This window comes from Dermacentor andersoni, chromosome 7, assembly GCF_023375885.2.
Source record: "Dermacentor andersoni chromosome 7, qqDerAnde1_hic_scaffold, whole genome shotgun sequence".
NCBI classification, from domain to species: domain Eukaryota; kingdom Metazoa; phylum Arthropoda; class Arachnida; order Ixodida; family Ixodidae; genus Dermacentor; species Dermacentor andersoni.
In genome coordinates this window covers 13,049,727-13,069,992 of record NC_092820.1, presented here as the reverse complement: position 1 = coordinate 13,069,992, position 20,266 = coordinate 13,049,727, and the positions used below count along the sequence as shown (strand labels likewise).

Genomic DNA, 20,266 nt, shown 5'->3' with positions numbered 1-20,266 from the left:
GTGGAGACTTCTAGCATTGAAGTGAATAATTGCATGGTAGTCGCTAGACATGAATTTATTCAGCGCAGATGTTGAGAGGTAAGAATTCATGGTGAATGGTAATGACATTTTAGAATCGAGGCAGTTAGTTGAAAACAGAAAGGTCAAACTCATCCGCAATGCGACAAACACGGCTCTCATTAGACTTTCTCACCTTAATCTGACAATTGTCCATCCACAAGTGCTTCCAGTTGTTAGCTTTTTTTAGCACCAGTGCTTTAGAAAAGAGTGCCTTATTTTGTGGTGTCAAGTGCTCATTGACAAATATGGGAAGGTTGTTATCATATTTTCCGATGTCATTTAGGCAGAGCCTTGCCTTTCGTGCCTTACTGATAAAATTGTTCTTTTTCGCTCGAGAACAGAACCTAGCAATTAAATTTTTCCTGCCCTTATCTTTAGTAGAGTCTCGATGAACAACATCGACATCAGAGGAACTAGGTGACATTCTAGCATTAACATCCCAAGTGACTGTCGCTGTATAGACATACCAGCACCAGTTTAATTCACCGACCAACATCTGGTGGAGCGTTAACACGAAGAAACACATATTGCTCTCCAGGGTTTGCCTGTCTGAACTGGCTGCTGCGTGGCACGAATTCGGATGTTCTACTGTATTACCCACCAAATTCAGGTCTCCAAAACTGCGTCAACTGCTACAGGTTGTCGCGCCAATAAAGTAACAAATTACGTGTAAAAGGTTACTGAAAAATTAACAGAATTACAGTGAGTGTAACAGAGCAAAAATTCAATTGCTAAATTATAAAGTTACCAATATGTTTAATATATTACAATAATTATATGTAACTTGTTATGTACAAGTCTTCTTATATGGGAATGACAATGTGTCGTACAAATTAAAACATTTCTGTTGGGCTATAAAAGATGCCTTGTACTTTCTGCTGCTGGGCCCCCTACTGATCTCTTGTGATTCAAAGTACAGTTGTATGGGAGAACTACAGGTAACTTTCAATTTCGAACTTGACCATGAAAGTTAGGCTCACTGTTAAAAAGTCCAAAACAAGATATCACTGTTGCACTGTATGCCCCACTGCCTTATACACTAGCCATTGATATAAAGGAACTATTGGGTAGTTACATTCTGTGAAGCAAGGCAAGCTCACACTCAGTGGAGTGTTGAGCTGTCCTGAACAGTGCTGCACCATACGCTGCCATGTACACTCACTAGTTTTATTCAGCCAGCAAAGCGTGTGCTAGTGCAAGCAACCCAGAGCTACTAAGTAAGCGTAATGTACAGCCTCATTCATTTAATACGCATTTGTTCCTCACACGTTGTGGTTTATGCAATGTGAAAAACAAAAGAAAATTTATTCATGGTAGCTCATAGAGCAGGCAAATGTGAAAAGAAAAATATGCAGTTAAGTTTAGCATTGTGGGAGAGCTTTCTGGTATTTAGGTTTAACAATAAAAGGCTCTCACAGAATAGATTGCTTGATCTTGCCTGTGTCTTTTTTCCTTTATATGTGGCATCGGCAATGATACTACAGCAGACATGAGAGCCCGTAGGCACTAGCCATTGAGTGACCATTTCTGACAATTGTGCTCACACATGGGCACCCTTCCATTAATTCTAGGGAATAGGGAAGTGGTGGTTGTTAAACAGTCCTTGCCCTTAAAGCATCATCAAGTCTGAGTACTGCTGCCAATATAGTACATCCATTTTGTCTGCATCTACCATCATTGCACAATTACTGGTCGAGAGTATCACTACATACATCTTACTAACACCACCTAGAAGCCCATCGGCTGTTCTAGCCACTAGCACCAGCTTTCCGTAGCTGTGTCACCACTGATTTTTACATGCGCAAATAGCATTTCACTCTGAGAACCAGAATCTTCCGCCTATTGCAATCAACAACCCAACTGTACCTGCAGTGTGACTGGGCATCTTACAGTGCTTCTGTATAAAGCTTGTACTGTCGAAGGAATAGTGGTGACTGTTTTATGGACTGGAACCGACAACCCAACTGTACCTGCAGTGTGACTGTCATGGTGCGGCATTATTCGATTCGGCGAAGCACTGATCAACTGGCGCCAGAAGGCCGTGGAAATAGGGATTAGCGAGCGAAATAGGGATTAGCGAGCAAGACGGGTTTTGCCAGTCACTCGGGCAAGTGGTCGAAAGAAGTCGAAGGCAAGTTTAAAGATTAATGTCTTTTTGTCGTCGGTGCGACCGTGACGCCCCGACACCTTTTTGTAGGAACCCCTGCATATTCTCTACCCTGGCGCGTGCATGAGAAGCTTACTAAGGCGGGGTGCGAATACTCCGAAATATGTGGTGTGTCTGTGCAATCCTGTGTCCGCGAAGTGCTGACAGTGTATGTGGGCCAACAGCGCCGTAGGCCGGCCGCCATCGTTTCTCCTGTGTTTGTGAACGAACAATACAGGCCTGCCACGGACTCAAGGGTGTGCGCGTGTGGTGCAATACAAGCATGCGACCTCGAAATGCAAAGGTGAATCACCCATTCCCTCGCCCCTAATTAAAAAAAAGGGGCGCGCGGCCACGACCGTGGGAGGACCGGGATCCAATTGGGTGAACTTGATTGGTTGTCATCAATATCTGCCATTCCCCAACACAGGGAACTAGGGAAAGGAGAAGTTATTTAAATGCAGGTTTTAGACCGAGCTAGGCAGTCTAAAAGCTGAGCCCACACCCTGCTGAAAAGCATCAAGATGCTAGTGCCGTCCAGTATCACCTGGGCCACCTAGCCGCGTCTTAACTGCGAGTTACTACCCAGATAGCCACAAACACCCAATAGATGTTCCGGATTGATCCAAACATCCAGCAAAAAATGGGGTGCCCTATGAACATCCTTTAAATGCACATAAATCTAAGGGACGTACAATGGCATCAAAGTTTTGGATGTCCATTGAACATCCATTTAGTTCATTAATCAGACGTACAGCGGACAAAATGTTGGATGTCTATAGAACATCTCTAACAAGTACTTCAGACGTACATTGCACCTCCATAAAGTTTGTAGTTTAAGCATGCATTGTAGGCCCTCCAGAACTTTTGCATTGTATACGCCCTTCTATGATTTCGACGTGAACGATGGTATGCGGTTGGTGCCTGTAGTTGGTGCGACTATATCGCACTGTATCATCAGTTCACGTGTAATGGATGTCCATATGATGTCCCATTCTATTGCTGGACATAAATCGATCGGTTCTACTTCATCAAACCAGTGTTGGTGCATGAAATGTAATTTTTTCAGTAGAACAAAATATACAAATAGCGGGCGAAGCGAAAGACGAATTTACATGCGCCGAAAATTTCGTGTTGCAGATTCCGAGTTTTTGCAGACTTCTTTGTATCCAACTTTGTAAACGTAATGGAAAACAAGGTACAGTACATTCAGAAACTAACTGATATATAGCAGAAAAAGAAGCACATAGGAATTATATGAAGGAACCCTACTTTTACTAAGCACCACCATACGTTTTAAAACAGCGACAGCCCTCACGTGACTTAGTCTTAACACTTAGTCTCGGAGGCCATATGTGTCGAACGCAAGAAGCCGGAAGCACGCCATAAATGCCGCACAAAATGAAAAATGATGTTTAAAGACGTTAGAAAAGTGAAATGATTTAAAGAGATTTTACATAGCATTATTGTCCAATTATCAAGTATTCTCACCATAGAATTACTATACTGACTAGAGGACAAGCTATACATAGGGCCCATGCAATAGGGTAATGTAACGTCCGGGGGCGAAAACGTGCCTCTTTTTACGATGACGGTCAGAAGCGCTGGAGCGCGCCGGTCTACTGCAGCGCCATCTGTCACTGCAGCCTGGAGTCATTGCTGGCAAAAGCACGGCCGCCTCGATCACGCAAAAGGCATACAGTTTCCTACAAAATTACTAGATGGAACTCTGGCGCTGCAGTCGTTGTCCTACCATGGGAATGATGGGAAGTACATGGATTTGTCTGATCTTCGCGCTTGTGGATTCAGACGTTCTTGTGGCTTTGTATATTACGCTATATAAATCTTATTGTCGTATATTTCAGCGCAATCAATATTCTTCGATGTGCAGAAGATGCCGGGAACGCATACAGTTGCGATTAATTGCAACGATTGAGCTTGTCCAGGTAGCCAAATCGAAACGCGCTAAGCGTCTCAAGGCACTGGCATGCCCGCGATAAATTCATAAGGGCGTATCATTCGCTAGTCGATACATGCGTCCATGGCTTAATGGTTTCAATATCAGGCTACTGTGCTAGAGTCCCTGTGTTCGAATCCTGCCGTCGGGCAATTTGGTAATTTTAGTGATGTTTATTTAATTATTTATTGCTCAATTTACTGTTGAAAATGACGAGTTTACGAAGTCACAAAGCCGTTTGAAGCCAAATCCATGTACTTCCCATAATTCCCATGCTGGGACAACCGCTCCCATTGCAGCTCCCACGGAGGAAGGAAACTAAGGAGAGGCCCTGACGTCACTCTTTGTGAAGCAAAAGTGAAGCCGGAATTTGGCGTTGCTCATGGCGATGCTCCGCCTTTTGGGCCACCCTCCTCTCTTGTTTACATCTTTCGCGAAACCGCGAAAGATGTCGCGCGCGGAGCGCGCGCGCTCGCGCAACATCTGGCAGAGCACGGTGCAGGTAACACAGCGCAACAAGACACGGTGACTAACGCAAACCCGCCCACTCAGCGCCTTTGCCACGGCCCGAAACCTACCAGAGCAACACGTGTGAGCGCTCAAAACCATAACAACGCCGCCATTCTGGCCCAAAAGGCGTGGCCATACAACAAAAAAAAATAAAAAAGCAGCAGAAAAATGAGAACCTACTACGTCATTTCCGCCACACTTTTCTCCTAGCGCGCGGAGGGGGTAGGGCCTCTCCTTAGTTTCCTCCGTGTCATGGAGGAAGGAAACTGAGGAGAGGCCCTATCCCCTCCGCGCGCTAGGAGAAAAGTGTGGAGGAAGTGACGTTTTACGTTCACCTCTTTTTTGCTGATTTTTTATTTCTTTGCTGTAGCGGCCACGCCTTTCGGGCCACAATGGCGGCTTTGTTTTAGTTCTGTGCGCTCACACGTGTTGCTATGTAGGTTTCGTACCGCGGCATAGGCGCCGTGCGGGCAGGTTTGCGTTGGTCTCTTTGTTTCGTTGCGCTGCGTTATCTGGACCGTGTTCTACCGGATGTTGCTGTGGCTAGGTGGGACAGGAGGAACTAAGTTCGTGAAATGAACGCGCAGGCAACGCTGTACGCAATGTACCGCGCCACGGCAATGGCAACGGACGAAGGAATATCCGCGGGAAATTTTGCCCTCTTTGGCGGAATCATGCTAACGATTGTTTAGTATTGCTGCGGAGCGCGCGGGTCCGAGAGAAAGAAGTGGTTCTTGTGGGGAAGGAGGAAAGGCTAGCACTATTTTCTGCAACCCATGCGGGAGCATGGCCAACGGGTCCGAGCAGCACGGTTGCGCGCAGCGCGGCGTGGTTTCGCGAGAAATGTAAAGAGAGGAGAGCTGGCCCGATAGGCGGAGCAACGCCATGAGCAGCGCCAACTTCCGGCTTCACTTTCACTTCACCAAGAGTGACGTCAGGGCCTCTCCCGAGTTTCCTTCCTCCGTGCTAACGGTGCAACACAGGGCCTCCTGGATTGGCAATTATGGTTGTCGTGGAGGTCATGCATGTACGTTTGGAGCTCGCCGATTGCTTGCTGTGGTTTTTCCTGCCGCGTTCGCACATCCTTTATGCGCACGGCAAGCGCTGGGTTTGCAAATGTACTTTGTGTGCGTGTGCATTGGAGGTTCCTGCATAACGATCGCAACTCCGGGCTGCTTTAGATCGGTCACATTGAGAGCATTGGCTATATTCTTTTCCTTCGGCGCCCTTTCACGGAGAGAAATATCTAAACGTTAGCGGCTGCATTCGTCACGGATGGATGGATGGCGGCTACACCCTTTGTAACGGGCGGCGGCTGGCGCCACCTAGCCTTCTGCTCCCCCTCCTTATTTTTAACGCGACAGCGTTAAGAAGCTGGTGTCGCAAAAAAGCCGGTGTCGTCGGCGTTGGCCGTGAGCGATAAATCCCGGGAGGCACTTGATGAATAAAAACAACTTGCAAGATGGGCTGGGTGGGAATCGAACCAGGGTCTCCGGATTGTGAGACGGAGACGCTACCACTCAGACACGAGTTCGGTGCTTCAAAGCGGTACAAAAACGCCTCTAGTGAACGCGGTGTTGCCTTAAAAACGAGCCATAGAAAGTTATACTGCGGTGTATATCGGTAAATATGAACATGTAACTTACAGAAGGCGCAGTTACACGAGTAGCGAAGTGCGTTTCCGCTACATTTCTTCTGCCCTTTCCGCACATGCAGAGCCATCTTGCGGCAAACACAGAAGACCCCCTCCCCTCAATGTACGGCGCTGCCCCGACAGGTGGCGCGCCACGCGCGCATTGGGGCTGTGCGGGGACCGGTTCGAGGCGCGTCGCGACCCGTACTCCCTCTCCCCTGACGACGCTTCGCCGTGCTCCCTTACGCGTTGTTTTTCTTTATATCCCCTTCTCCTTAAAGTAGTTTTCACTCCCCTCATCCCCCATAATAAATATCTAAAATAGTATAGAAAACATTAGCTCCCCGATTTATGGTATTATCTCTCCCTTGACTTCCTCCACCAATCCTCGAGCCTCCCCTTCGTTACTGCTACTCTTTTCTCGTCTATTTGCCCTCGTTCCCCGGAAAAACCTAATGCCCCTTCCATACCTGACACCATGGATATAGTGCCTAGAATATACTGTCTAGTGTGCCGTCCGCGGCCTCCCGGGTGGCACCGGATGCAATGAATGCCGGCGGCTGCCGCTAGGACCGCTGCAGTGCAGGTAGGGTGCCGCGGCACCATCCGATCTTCGTAGGCCGCCGTGTTTCCACCGCATCGGCAAGCGGACTGTTGCGCTTTTTGTTTTTATTAAGCTGTAGCAGCAGCACAGTTCAAATGTGGGCAGCTGATTTATAAATCGTGGTTTGTTTTGAGAACAACAGGCTTCTCTAGCGCTTGTCGCTTGTGTGAAAAGCGTGTGCTATCTCAGCTCGGCTTCGAGCGGGGAACCTGATGTGTTTCTATGTTGGCGAAGAGAAAACGTAATTTTTAAGGCAAATGCCTTAGATCTCCATGTTCCAAGGCCGTTTTGCGAGGTACAGAACACATCACACGATCCAAGGAAGGCCAGAAACGAACCAAAGCATGTCCAGCCGTGTGTAAGAGATGCTAAATGATTAGCAAATTTAATTATTGATTATGGTGATTGGATTAAGGGGTATTAGGTTGAATTAGGGGGATTAAGGTGTATTAATTAAGGAGGATTAGGGTGGATGAAGGAGGATTAGGGTGCATTAAGGTGAATTACAGTAGGCTTTACAAGGCGTTCGCCTTCGTACGTGTCTCTTCTGCGGTAGCTAAGGACACTTGTTTTTTATTCTAGCCATGATGGCAGCGTAATGTTTTTAAGAGTAAGTTTTAGGTTGCATTTTTCATTCTAATAAAGTAAAGGAATTCTAGGGTTACGTTACTGTTCTATTGATATTATATTAAAGGGACCCTGAAACGATTTTGACGATTTTCTACAAACGTACTGAGTCGTTAGAGTAGGTCCTTCTGATCATTAATTGACACATCTAAGTGCTCCGCGTAAAGCGTGTAAACTATTATAAGGTTTTAAAAATGCACATCGCTGCCGATCGGAGCACGCTGCTCGGCGGAATTTTAAGCCGCCCCTACCCATATGACGAAAATCACCCATATGACGTCAGTGGGGCGAGCTATCCGATTGGCTGACCAGGGCGCGTGATCAATAATTTTTCCAACTTTATGGTAAACAAATGATCTTCGTAATAGTTGGAATGTTAGTTCATTTGTTTTTATAAACAGAAAGTAACATAAAGAGAATGCCCAAATTAAGCACTTCCGGCACACAGCAAGTGCATGCCGTCTGCTTGTGTTACAATGTACTCCATTTTGACGAGAGCTCCGCAGTCAGAGTCGGTCTCAGTTTAAATGAAAGATCTGTTTCTCATTTTCGTTCACTTATATCAGACGTAAAAAGAAATCTGCACGTGTTTACCAGGTATTAAAAAATGTATAGTACACAGAACACCGCATGCAGTCCATTTTACAGGCAAACTTTTTTACTTATTATCCTATCCTTGTGGCCCAATGGGCATTATGAGGAGATGGGTACATGGCTTACAAACAATAAAACAACATTCAAACCTATGAGGACAACAATACGACAATAGGCAGAAATAGCAGCAAATAAAAAGAGAGGACAGCGAAATTCAAGTCATTTCAATGGAGGATCGGTTACAGCGGTTTTCAATGGTTATGCATTAAAGGGCCCCTGAAACGGTTCGGACAAATTTTCTAGACGCGTAGGGTACAGCTTAAGTAGAACATTCACACTACAATTTAAGTGAAACGTTACGTATTAATGGAGCTTCAAGCGATTAGAAGTTACCCTCCTCCCTAGTCATGCTTTTCCTCCTCAATTCGTTCGCCGAGCGATCGGGGCTAGGCTCCGCCTCCACTGGTTTCGCGTCACGATGCGACGTCACATCGTCCACTTCCGGTTGTTTTGGAGCCCGCCCCCGCCCGCGTGAAACCTCTCCGCTAGCCGCTTGGCCGTCGACCCCACCTGAACATCACCTGAACATCGCCCCCGAGTGCTCCGTGATCGCTGCGCATGCGTGAGTTGAGAGAAGGTGAGAAAGGACAACAACTCTTTTTCGCAGGATGTGACGTCACATTGTTGCTTGTTTCTACTTTTTTGAAAGAGCTACTCTCGAACGTAGATTAGCCATTGCCGTCGTGTCGGCTGCAAGACGTTCTGCGCGCGCTTGGCGCGCTTTTGTGCGTGTCGAAAGCGTATAACGTGCGCGATATTCGTGCGAGCGCAGTTTGACTTGAGCAATCGTGGGTTTGGACTCCGTGACATTAGCTTTCGTCATATGCGAGTTAGGGGCTTGCCGACAGGTAAACCGCCGCTGTACTTAGGTGAATACCTTGTTTTTCGTGGTACTGAAATAAATAGCGCTTCGCTGCGATGGTGACTTCAATCGAGTGCGGTAATTGCTGCGCATTACGGACGATTTAATTGCACAGTACGTGCTGCATTATCGGTGCAGATAGAGAAAACTTATCCTGTGAGCCTTACTTCCGTCAGTCAGTCGGTTAGATGTTTCGCTCTTATCCAGTGCACATTTCTTGATATCCACTAACGATCTGCTTCAAATATCGACGAAGCGTCTATTGATCGTGCAGATGTTTTTTTTTTATTTATTCACACAACTGGCGATGGGCAGCAGCGTTACGGCCGTGAGTTTTCCTTTCGAGCAAACCTTTTCAAATTGAAGTTTTCGCTCATGTTCGCGAGATAGCAAATTTAAGTGTTACACCCGCTGCTGTATTTTTCGATTCCATGTGACCTAGATTTAAGCTGCCTCAGGTTGTATTAACGTGCGCAGAGGCTTTTCGAAAAATAGTTGTCACCTGAGAAATCAATGCAGTGTGCCAGTTCTTTTGGAATGGTGCTATTTGTGAAATTGATCATATTTCCCCTAGTCATGCTCAACTACTTACTGGTCAGATGCTTGAACTTCCGAAGAAGTATTTGTAAAGTTTCCCTTCCAACTCAGCATTGTAACTGACGCTTCTCGGAAGTACGAGTGGTATTTGCCCCTGCAACATTGCCATGAGTTCAAGTTCAAATTGTGCCCACCGACTGTCTATCCGTGCACCACTAGAAAGCAAAGAACTCATTTCTCAATTGTTGCAACATTTCTTTTTCATTCCATCTTAGAGAAATTTGTTTACTTCTTTTCCTGGTCATTGTGGACTTGCACACATTGAAGTTTTGGATAGTTTGGCAAAAGCATTGCATAGTGGGCCTGTAGGGTTTTTTTTTTTTGTATTTAGCGCATTGCCCTTCTGACTGGGAAAATTAAGTAACTGCATTACAAATATTTCACTTCCTTGGAATGTCTGTTCCATGTGCCTCTTAACAGTACACGGTTGAATTTGGCACATGCACCTTCATATGACCAAGTGTAGGTTTGTATTGCAATGGAAATAAGAACATGAGTGCTTCAATTGTCTTCATCACATTGCTGATGCCTCCAATGTGTGAAAATGGCTTGTAACAATATTGCTGTGTTTCATGTGAGGATATGGAATAGAAAAACTTTTTTCTTTTATGCTGAAGGTATTCACCCCTTTTGCCTGTTAGGCTTCAAATCTTGTAGAAAATGGTGTGAGCAGCCTGGTGTGTGCCTGAAGAGCAATGCTAGTTTGTGCATGATCATATTGTTGCTGCTGGGAAGATGACATCTTAGGCACATTTTTTTCATACAATTAACACAAATGTTTCTATCTTTCCCCTTGTGGCTCAATCGTAGTAGACCTGTTCGTTTTTTTTACATATCATGTTTATTTTTGTTACATATCAGTATTATGTACTATCAAGTTAGTGGGAATATAAAGCTATTTGATGTTGTATTCATGGGGAATCCTAGCCGATCCCTCGTCATGGGTATGTGCCATATGTCACAGGCAACAGTCACTCTAGTCTCTCTTCTTGTGGTAAAAGTATCCCAAAGCCTATTTTGTATGCTTGCAGATGAGTTGAGATTTACACATCAATGCCAGCTCACAAAGCATCTAATACGGCAATCAGCCAGCCACCTCCGCAGATGGAGAATTCTGCTGTTTCTGTTGTCTTTGGCAGAGATTTTGATTGTACACAGCGGGAATAAACTGTAGGACCATAAAAAAACTTGTGATGACAAGGGCCATATATGGTGGAAATTATAGTAGATTATGACCAGCATTAGCTCAAGCCCTGCTAAAGGTCTGTGGTATTTAAAAAAATAATAAAGTGCTGGTTTTCATATCTCTAGCTGCTGTGTGCATTAAGCTCAAAGCTCCCTTCTTGGCAACATAACCCAGGAATGCCCACTCCAAACACCCTTGCACATGCACTTTGACAGCATCTGCTTTGATCTACCTAATTGCATATCAGTAAAGATGGGTCTAGTTCACTAAAGACTGACAATGCTGCAATCGAATGGAACCAAACCGTTCTCAAAAAGTTCTTGAAACCAGTCAAGCAGGTTTTTGAAAACCTTTAATCTGGCAAAATGACAAAATGAAAGTTATTTGAAATAAGTGATGCAATTCTGATGAGGTTTGGGCATGCATTTCAAGGTGCTTGGCCTTCATTATCTCTAATCATAGTAAACCTGCCAAATTGGCAAGGATCTTGAATGAATTCTTCACTAGGCCCAACTATTTTGTTGCTGCCCTATATTGTGCACTCTTCCTATATAGGAAGAGTGCACAACAAAAATCTTGTGGCTTCCTGTTATCATAACACCCTATAACTTCCTTAGATGTAGGGCCATTTGATATTCACCAATAAATACTTCCACAGGATTTAGACGATGCCTTTAAAGATGTGTCCCTCATGCTTACATGTAAAGGAGCACTGACATTAAACTTTTGGACTGAATTTTTTTATATTAATCTGGTTCCAAATGGCAGCTTTTATGGCCACACCATGCCACTAAAAGCTGCATGTGCTTTGAGCGATTCTTAATGTGTGCTAAGACTTGCTTCACTAAATAAATTTTCTTATGACTCTTCTCAAACATCTAAATTAAAATTAATTTACTTCTAATGTTCTATAAGTCACAACCACGATACGATTACGAGGCATGCCATAGTTGCGGACTCCGGCTTAACTTTAATCGCCTAAGGTTTTTAACATGCACCCACTCCACAGTGTGCACCAAGACAGAAATACCAATGTTGTGCTGCATAGTGGTTCTAACATGCTCAGTTTTCAATGACCTAATAATGGCATGGCTTACTCATGAACAACTGCAGCATGCATCATTTGTTTGTGACCTACCATGCAATGTTGTCACCAGATTATGGGGCCACACTGCCTTAGGCACATGTTTAAATGTTGGCGTTAAGGATATATTTGTTGCGCATACAAGGAATTTGAAGTTTTGTAGTGTAGTTAACTGAATGACAGCTACACACGCACAAGAAAAAAAATTGTGCCAGGACTACTTAAACTCTGCAGTGTTTGAGTTTGACCAATTTTTGTGATTTTGCACATTTCGGATGACTGCAGGTCATTCATTACAGTTATACCAGCTTTTGTACTTTTTAGACATGCTGTTTGCCCCGGTTTTATACAGTGATCATAGATAACCACACCACACCATGTTGGTAGAAGAATTCAGAATTTTAGTAAAATGGGGTTGCTCCATGTTGAGGTGCACCAGCATGTCATAGTAAGTGGAAGCCAGAAGCAGCAGCATTTTAAGGTATTGTGCCACACCATGTAAAGTCAAATTATTGTGCCCCCCTCCCCTTTCGCTGGCAAAACCTGCTGGTGAAGCATTGTGAGCAAGCTTTCAAGGTACGCTGCACTCTTTTCAAAACAGCGTCCGAGGCAGCCATCTATTTTGCCTACAAGACGAGAAGTCCCTGGCCAGGAGTGCATCGAACATACGGAAATAGCTGTCAATTGTGCTGCTGAACATCTAGAGATTTATAGTTTTGAACTCAGGTTGCAGAACACAGCAATGCTATAGCAAACAGTGTAGTGAAAGCTGTTTCACGGCTCTACCACGGCATAGCCAGCTCTGCATGCATATACTACACACAAGCATGAGGTTTTAGCAGCAATACTTAACAGTAAATTGCATTTGTACAACTTCACTCTGTCTTTAACACTACCAGGCTTTAAAATACATGAGAAGAGGTCACTGTCTTTCATTTGATGTGTTTATACAAAAAAAGTGTGTGCATGGAAGGGGTTAATTAAGGCTCCTTTGTCAAGCCAAAATGCTTCCTGGCATGATAAAGTGAAGCCTTGTGCATTTCAGTCTGCAGTTGCTCACTGCACTTTCAAAAGCGCAATCAGCACAGAGAGCACAGGAAAACACACAAGCAATGGTTCAGCAATTTATTTGAAACAAATGCAACTTTGTTTTACAGAAAGACCACATTCCAAAAAAGCAACCACATGCTATGCAGACAATACAGCCAACTTATGTTAATTGTACAGATGTTAACATGCCCTGCCTTTATATGCGGAAATGTTTCAAGTCTCAAAGTGTGCCCCTACTTTGTAGCTTGTCCTTGGAACAATGGATGATTCAAACAAATGCTAAATTTAGCACCATTGCCACACTGATAGAAGAAAACTACATATTAAAATGGCAACTTCTTGGAGAACAGAAAAGGGTGTATAGTAAACTTCCAATAATCTGACTCCGGTTAATTTAATTTTTTCAGTTAATTCGAACCTGGCCGACGCCCACGCATTTCTATGGGATTAAACATTCATCATTTCGATCCTAAAACTGGCATTCGCCGGATAATGCGAACTTGACCAGACCCCAATAATGACCCCTTTTAGTGGCAGTCCATGTCTCAGTAGAGCTTAGGGGACAGTGAATGCGTTAAACAAATGCCATCTCTCTGAAATGCCTATTTTTGACCCACCCGAGAAAGATTTTCAAGCAGTAACGGTAGCTGACAATGTCCGATTGTGTTACTTACCTGATTCTAACGAACACTTTTTGTTTTCGAAGGACATTGAGATGAAAATTGCCTAGCTGTGCAATCGATTGCGAAACTAAAACCGTGGTTGCACCATTCATATGCTTTACCACATATCATGGCTGTAATACGGCGAAGCTGGCTTTGGAAAATCAGCTGGCATTCTAAAAAATGAGGTACGCGTAGGTTTCTACTTTGGTTTGGAGTTAAGTCATTTCTACTTTAGTTTTATACTGTGGACAAATAGAAATTTCATGCACGTTCGATGCGTGTTACTCAAGCACATATTGCCAAATGAATCAACGGTGCTTCAGCAGGTATTTGCATCTTAATTCGACCCGTCAGTCTCGTGAGGGTAGAATTAATGAAAGTTGATTGTATAAATTGCGTGATGAAGCACCAAGAAAGTTACCTTGCTCAGGTAGTGAAAAAGCATGGAGAAAGTGCTTCACACAACATCCACCAATGTTCTGTTGCAGATGCAAAAGCTGCCTCCCTTATCTGGAACAGAATAAATTCCTTTCGAAGGCAAAATAAAAAACAGAAAGAGAAGTCATCAAGGCATTCCACATCCATCTTATTCAGTCTTTACAGTGTTGCTACATCACCATTTGCTTAGCCTCCTATGCCAAAAAAAATTGTCGAAAATAAAATGACCTGATTCCCATGTTTTTCACCACCCAAGCAGTGTTTACTGTCAATTATTACTGCTTTCTGTAACCTGTAAATACTGTATGTTAACCTGTATGTTAACACTGAGCTATACGATAAGCTTAGTGAAAGTTAAAAAAGAATACTGGATGGTCATTTTTTTTTTTTTAGACATAAGAAGGGGTGCTTAGAAGCGAGCCACATTTGCAAAATGCTTGAATAAACAGCAACTACCCCGGTCATGCGCTAATTGTGGCCATGCTGTCCCTGCAAACTTCTTAATCTCATCCGCCCACCTAACTTTCTGCTGCCCCCTGCTACGCTTCCCCTCTCTTGGAATCCAGTCCATAGCCCTTAATGACCATCGGTTATCTTCCCTCCTCATTACATGCCCTGCCCATTTTTCTTGATTTCAAGTAAGATATCATTAACTCGCGTTTGTTCCCTCACCCAATCTGCTCTCATCTTATCTCCTTAACGTTACATCCATCATTCTTCTTTCCATAGCTCGATGTGTCGTCCTCAGTTTAAGTAGAACCATTTTTGTAAGCCTCCAGGTTTCTGCTCCGTAGGTGAGTACTGGTAAGACACACCAGTTATACACTTTTCTCTTCAGGGATAATGGCAACCTGCTGTTCATGATCTGAGAATGCCTGCCAAACGCACCCAAGCCCATTCTTATCCATCTGATTATTTCGGTCTCATGATCCGGACTCGCGGTCACTGCCTGCCCTAAGTAGATGTATTCCCTTACCACTTCCAGTGCCTCGCTACCTATCGTAAACTGCTGTTCTCTTCTGAGACTGTTAAAAATTACTTTAGTTTTCTGCAGATTAATTTTCAGACCTACCATTCTGCTTTGCCTCTCCAGGTCAGTGAGCATGCATTGCAATTGGTCCCCTGAGTTACTAGGCAAGGCAATATCATCAGCGAACCGCAAGTTACTAAAGTATTCTCCATTAACTCTTATCCCCAATTCTTCCCAATCCAGGTGTCTGAATACCTCCTGTAAACATGCTGTGAATAGCATTGGAGAGTTCGTATCTTCCTGCCTGACGCCCTTCTTTATTGGGATTTTGTTGCTTTCTTTATGAAGGACTACGGTGGCTGTGGAGCCGCTGTAGATATCTTTCAGTACTTTTACATATGGCTCGCCTACACCCCAATTCCATGACTGCTGAGGTTTTGACTGAATCAAACACTTCCTTGTAATCAATGAAAGCTATGTATAAGGGTTGGTATTAAAATTAGATCTTTCGTCTCCTGCGATAGCTTACTGGTATCCTGTCTAACAAAGTTACAACCGACTTCTATTGCACACTCCTTAATGATGCCCATAAGATTTTCGTTCATTGCTTCAACACTAAGGTTCTCTTCCCGAGTTAAAGCCCTATACCTCTTCTATAGCTTGATCCGAAATTCCTCTATTTTCCCTTTTACCGCTAACTCATTGATCGGCTTCTTATGTACCAGTTTTTTCCATTTCCTCCTCAAGTCTAGGCTAATTCGACATCTTACCATCCTATGGTCACTGCAGCGCACCTTGCCGAGCACGTACACATCTTGTATGATGCCAGGGTTAGCACAGGGTATGAGGTCTATTTCATTTCTAGTCTCGCCATTAGGGCTCCTCCGCGTCCACTTTCAGTTATCCCGCTTGCGGAAGAAGGTATTCATTGTCCGCAAATTATTTCGTTCTGCAAACTATACTAATAACTCCCCCACTATTCCTAGAACCTTTGCCATATTCCCCCACTGACTTTTCTCCAGCCTGCTTCTTACCCACCCTGGCATTGAAGTCGCCCATCAGTATAGTGCACTTTGTTTTGACTGTACCTATCGCCAATTCCACATCTTCATAGAAGCTTTCGACTTCTTGGTTATCATGACTAGATGTAGGGGCGTAGACCTGTATGACCTTCATTTTTTACCTCTTATTTAGTTTCACAACAAGACCTGCCACCCTCTCGTTAATGCTATACAATTCGTGTATGTTACCAGCTATATCCTTATTAAACGAGAATCCGACTCCAAGTTCTCGTCTCTCCGCTAAGCCCTGGTGGCACAGGATGTGCCCGCTATTTAGCACTGTATATGCGTCATTTGTCCTCCCAACCTCACTGAGCTCTGTTATATCCCATTTAATACCCGCTAATTCCTCCAATAGCACTGTTAGAATCTCCTCACTAGAAAACGATCTAGCGTTAAACATTGCCAGGTTCAGATTCCAATGGCGGCCTGTCCAGATCCAGAGATTCTTAGCACGCTCTGCTGCATCACAGGTCTGACCGCCGCAATGGTCAGTTGCTTAGTAGCTGCCGGGGACTGAGGGCCGAGGTTTGATTGTTCTATTCATACAGAAGGTCAAGTACTGGCCATGTACTGCACCAAGGTGGCCAATCCTGCTCTGGTGAGGGAGTGCATTACCGGTTCTGGTCACCGGGGTCAGGCCACCAGGCCTGTTTATACAGCTGTATCAACATGTGGATTTTTTTTATCCAGTGGAAAATTGTGTGGCACCGGGATTTGAACAACAGTCCTTTTGCACGTGAGGCAGATGCTCTACCTCTACGCTATCGCATCGGGGCTCAAGTAGTAAGTAATTATACAGAAAGCGTTTTATTTACAGTAATTGGAGGATTGGAGCAGATTAGTTCGACCACTCAAGGAGTGGGAACGGTTCAACTGTCAGAACCCCAACAAAAGGACTGGAATCACATAAACCACAACTCTGAAGGAATGAAGTGGGAATAGAATGGAGCGCCCCCATTCTGCAATTCTGCACCATGCTGATATATCCTGTTCTTGGCCAATGCCAGCTGCACTGGCATTGCCCAAGAACAATATATATATATATATATATATATATATATATATATATATATATATATATATATATATATATATATATATATATATATATATATGTGTGTATATAGACACACACACGCGCGCAGTGCACAGACTGGTACCCTAGGTAGGGGCTAGGACTCGCATAAACTATAGTGTTCTCCACAAATGTGACGAGTACCAGGCCACCGAACTCCTTGCCCTGTGCACGTTGCTGTCTATCTTCATGAGCCTAGATCCTGATGCAACCACTGGTGCCACACTGCTATTTTCAAGGGCCACCACAAGGTGAAGCGCCAGGGACCGCCCAGGCCAGGGGACATCGGCTTGGTCCTATATACAAACGACAGTAAACTTCAAATTGACAGGACTACGAATTGGATTAGTAAATTCTTATCTAACCGGTACCAATTTGTAACTATTAATTAACTTTCTTCTCCGCGATCGCTAGTAAGATCTGGTGGGCCACAAAGCTCTGTATTGGGACCAATTTTATTCCACCACAAACATGGCTCCACACAATAGTTTTGTTTGAAAACATGTGAGTGCATATGCTTGTATTGGACAGCGAGAATAATTAAGAGTCAGTAAGGAATGTCAAATACATGCAATCTGGCTTACAAAACAAAAGGAACTGCTAACTATTTAGTAATAGTTTTCCTTTGTGTGAAACAACTTCACCCTTGAAAAGTTCCTCATTCTACAAAGGTTTATAAGTGAAATATAGAAATATTTGGATGTATTTGAGTTATCACCTGGCCCAAGGAACTTCTAGTGGCAGCCTGTCTCGATCTCTCAATTCCTGGCACTGCCCAATATACAGCATGCTTGACTGCTGCAGTAGTCAAGTGCTCTGCAGCTGTAGGAAACCGAGGGACAAGGGTTGATTGCACAATTTATGGCATTTCCAAATTTTTAACTTAGTACCATCTCTATACTATGTCGACACTATGCCACTAGACCATTGGTGTGCTGCAGTCATCATAACTTTAATTACTCATCGTATACACAAGCTAGACAACTGTTTAGGCAAAATTTTAAACTGCGCGAGGAAGACAGAACGTGAACTGAAACATAGACACACACAAAGCACAGGCTTCCAACTGGTTTTATTTTGTGAAAGCAAAGAATATATAAGGTACTTCAATATAGAAAAACAAGGAGCAATTACAAATAATTTGTGCACGAGGTATTGACGAAAAATATCAAGGCCATGTATTCATTAGGAGTGCAAGAGAGTCTTAATGTGCCCATCTAAGACTTCAATTCTTTCCTTGAGAATCTCCTCTTGCAGTGCAAGAGCTGTGACAGCAAAAGCTGCCTGCCTTATGAGGAACAGAATAAATTCCTTTCGAAGGCAAACTCAAGAACAGAAAGAGAAGTCATCAAGGCATTCCACATCGCTAAAAGCTGTGACTACTAAGTTAGCTCACCTTCTTGATCCCTATCAAGGAAAGAAATAGAATTCTTAGATGGGCACATTGGGACTCTACTGCGCTCTTAATGCACAGGTGGCCTTGCTATTTTTTGTCACTTCCTCGTGCACAATTTCTTTGCGAATGTTCTTTGTTTTGCCATTTTGAAGAACCTTATAAACTCTCTGCCTTCACCAAACAAAGCCAGTCAGAAGTCTACACTTTGTGCATGCATCTATGTTTTTGTTCATGTCCCGTCTTCCTCGCAGAGTTTAAAATTTTGCTGAAGCTTCGAGCTGACTAGCCCAAAACATGCCTTACTTCAGTGTACAGCTGGGCTTGTTGGTAAAGCTACACAATGCAGCTCAAGTGTGTGTCTGCTCTTCCGTGTTCTCATGATGTGGCTCAGCCTTGAGTGCATGTGTAGTTTCAATACTGGCTACTATATTTTAACGACTAATACAATTTCTATCTTCAACTTCCAGCCAGACAGAGTACTTCATACTACATTCTGAACATTGCTGCAGTGTAGCAGGATTTCTGTCTAATGCATTGGCCTCTACCACCAAATGCCTGAGAAATTAAAAAAAGTTATGTAGATTCCAAGCACAGTGGGGATTCATGTTACAGGAGGCATACTGCAGGTAAATGGCTACATAGTGTTGGTTCGGGTTCTTCCAAACATTGCAGTGTTGACCAATGTGTTTGTGTATGGTGAGTGATTGCATATATGACACAAGCTTTGTGAGGAGAGTACGAATGCAAAGGCATGGTTTCTTTGCCTCTTTCCTAACACTTTGTGGCGGCTGCTGTTTTGAAGAGTGGAAAACTTGGCTTATGCAGTATGCGCAAATGGGTTTGAGACTTTTAAGACCAATTTCCTTGAGGCAAAGTTTAGCATGGAGTCAGTTTTGTCACAAGGAAGTTATTCCTATTCACACATGCCTGTTTTGGTTTTGTTTTTTCATTTAGTTTCAGGTCCACCTAAATTATTGCCGTCATGACAGCCATCACATATTATATGGTAGCATCAATCTTTGTATTAATCATTCGAGTATTGAAATCTAAAAGTTTGCAGCAGTGTAAAAGGACAAGAGGAGAGAGGAGAAGAGAGGTTGCAGTGTAACAGAAATAGGCAAGCACTAATTGAGCGACAAGACCACTGGACTCAGGAAAAGCAGATTTAGCTGAAACACAGCAGCCTGTAAGGAAGAGACGGAACATAATTCTTTGTGAAGCTTAGTCTGCATCAGTTTTATATACCATAGGAGATCATGAACATGCCAGAGGCAAAGCATACTGTTACGGGGATGTTGGGAGTATAGAAAGACTGTATTTACAATATATATTGTCACGTGGTAGTGACGGTTGAGAAGGCAGCAAAACTATGATTAACGAAACAAGCGTTTTATTGGGCGAACTTGTGCCCTCAAAAGACGCTACACTCAAAGAAGAATGGTAGCGGCGAACACGATCGGCGGTCGTCGAAAATCTGATGAGCGGGTCAAGCGCGTCGGCTTTTATACATCTGTCGTCGAATGTTCCAGAGCAGTCACTGGGACCTGCGTGCCTTCCACAATGTTCCACATTATTCGCGTCGCGCACACATGCAATCAGATAACACAAGTTGCAGTGAAAGACAGTGGACGGAACCATCGATAACATTCCAGAAACTTCTTTTACATGCAGGCGCGTCCTGTGCTGTG

The 20,266-nt window shown here is 43.9% G+C and overlaps 1 long non-coding RNA gene across 1 annotated transcript; it reads left to right on the top strand.

The window, feature by feature from the left end:
• The first annotated feature begins 8,766 nt into the window (after positions 1-8,766).
• On the top strand, positions 8,767-14,328 carry LOC126535564 (uncharacterized). The gene is made up of 2 exons (XR_007600521.3): positions 8,767-9,060; positions 14,124-14,328. It is a non-coding gene; the product is annotated as an uncharacterized lncRNA (long non-coding RNA).
• The last annotated feature ends 5,938 nt before the right edge of the window (positions 14,329-20,266 follow it).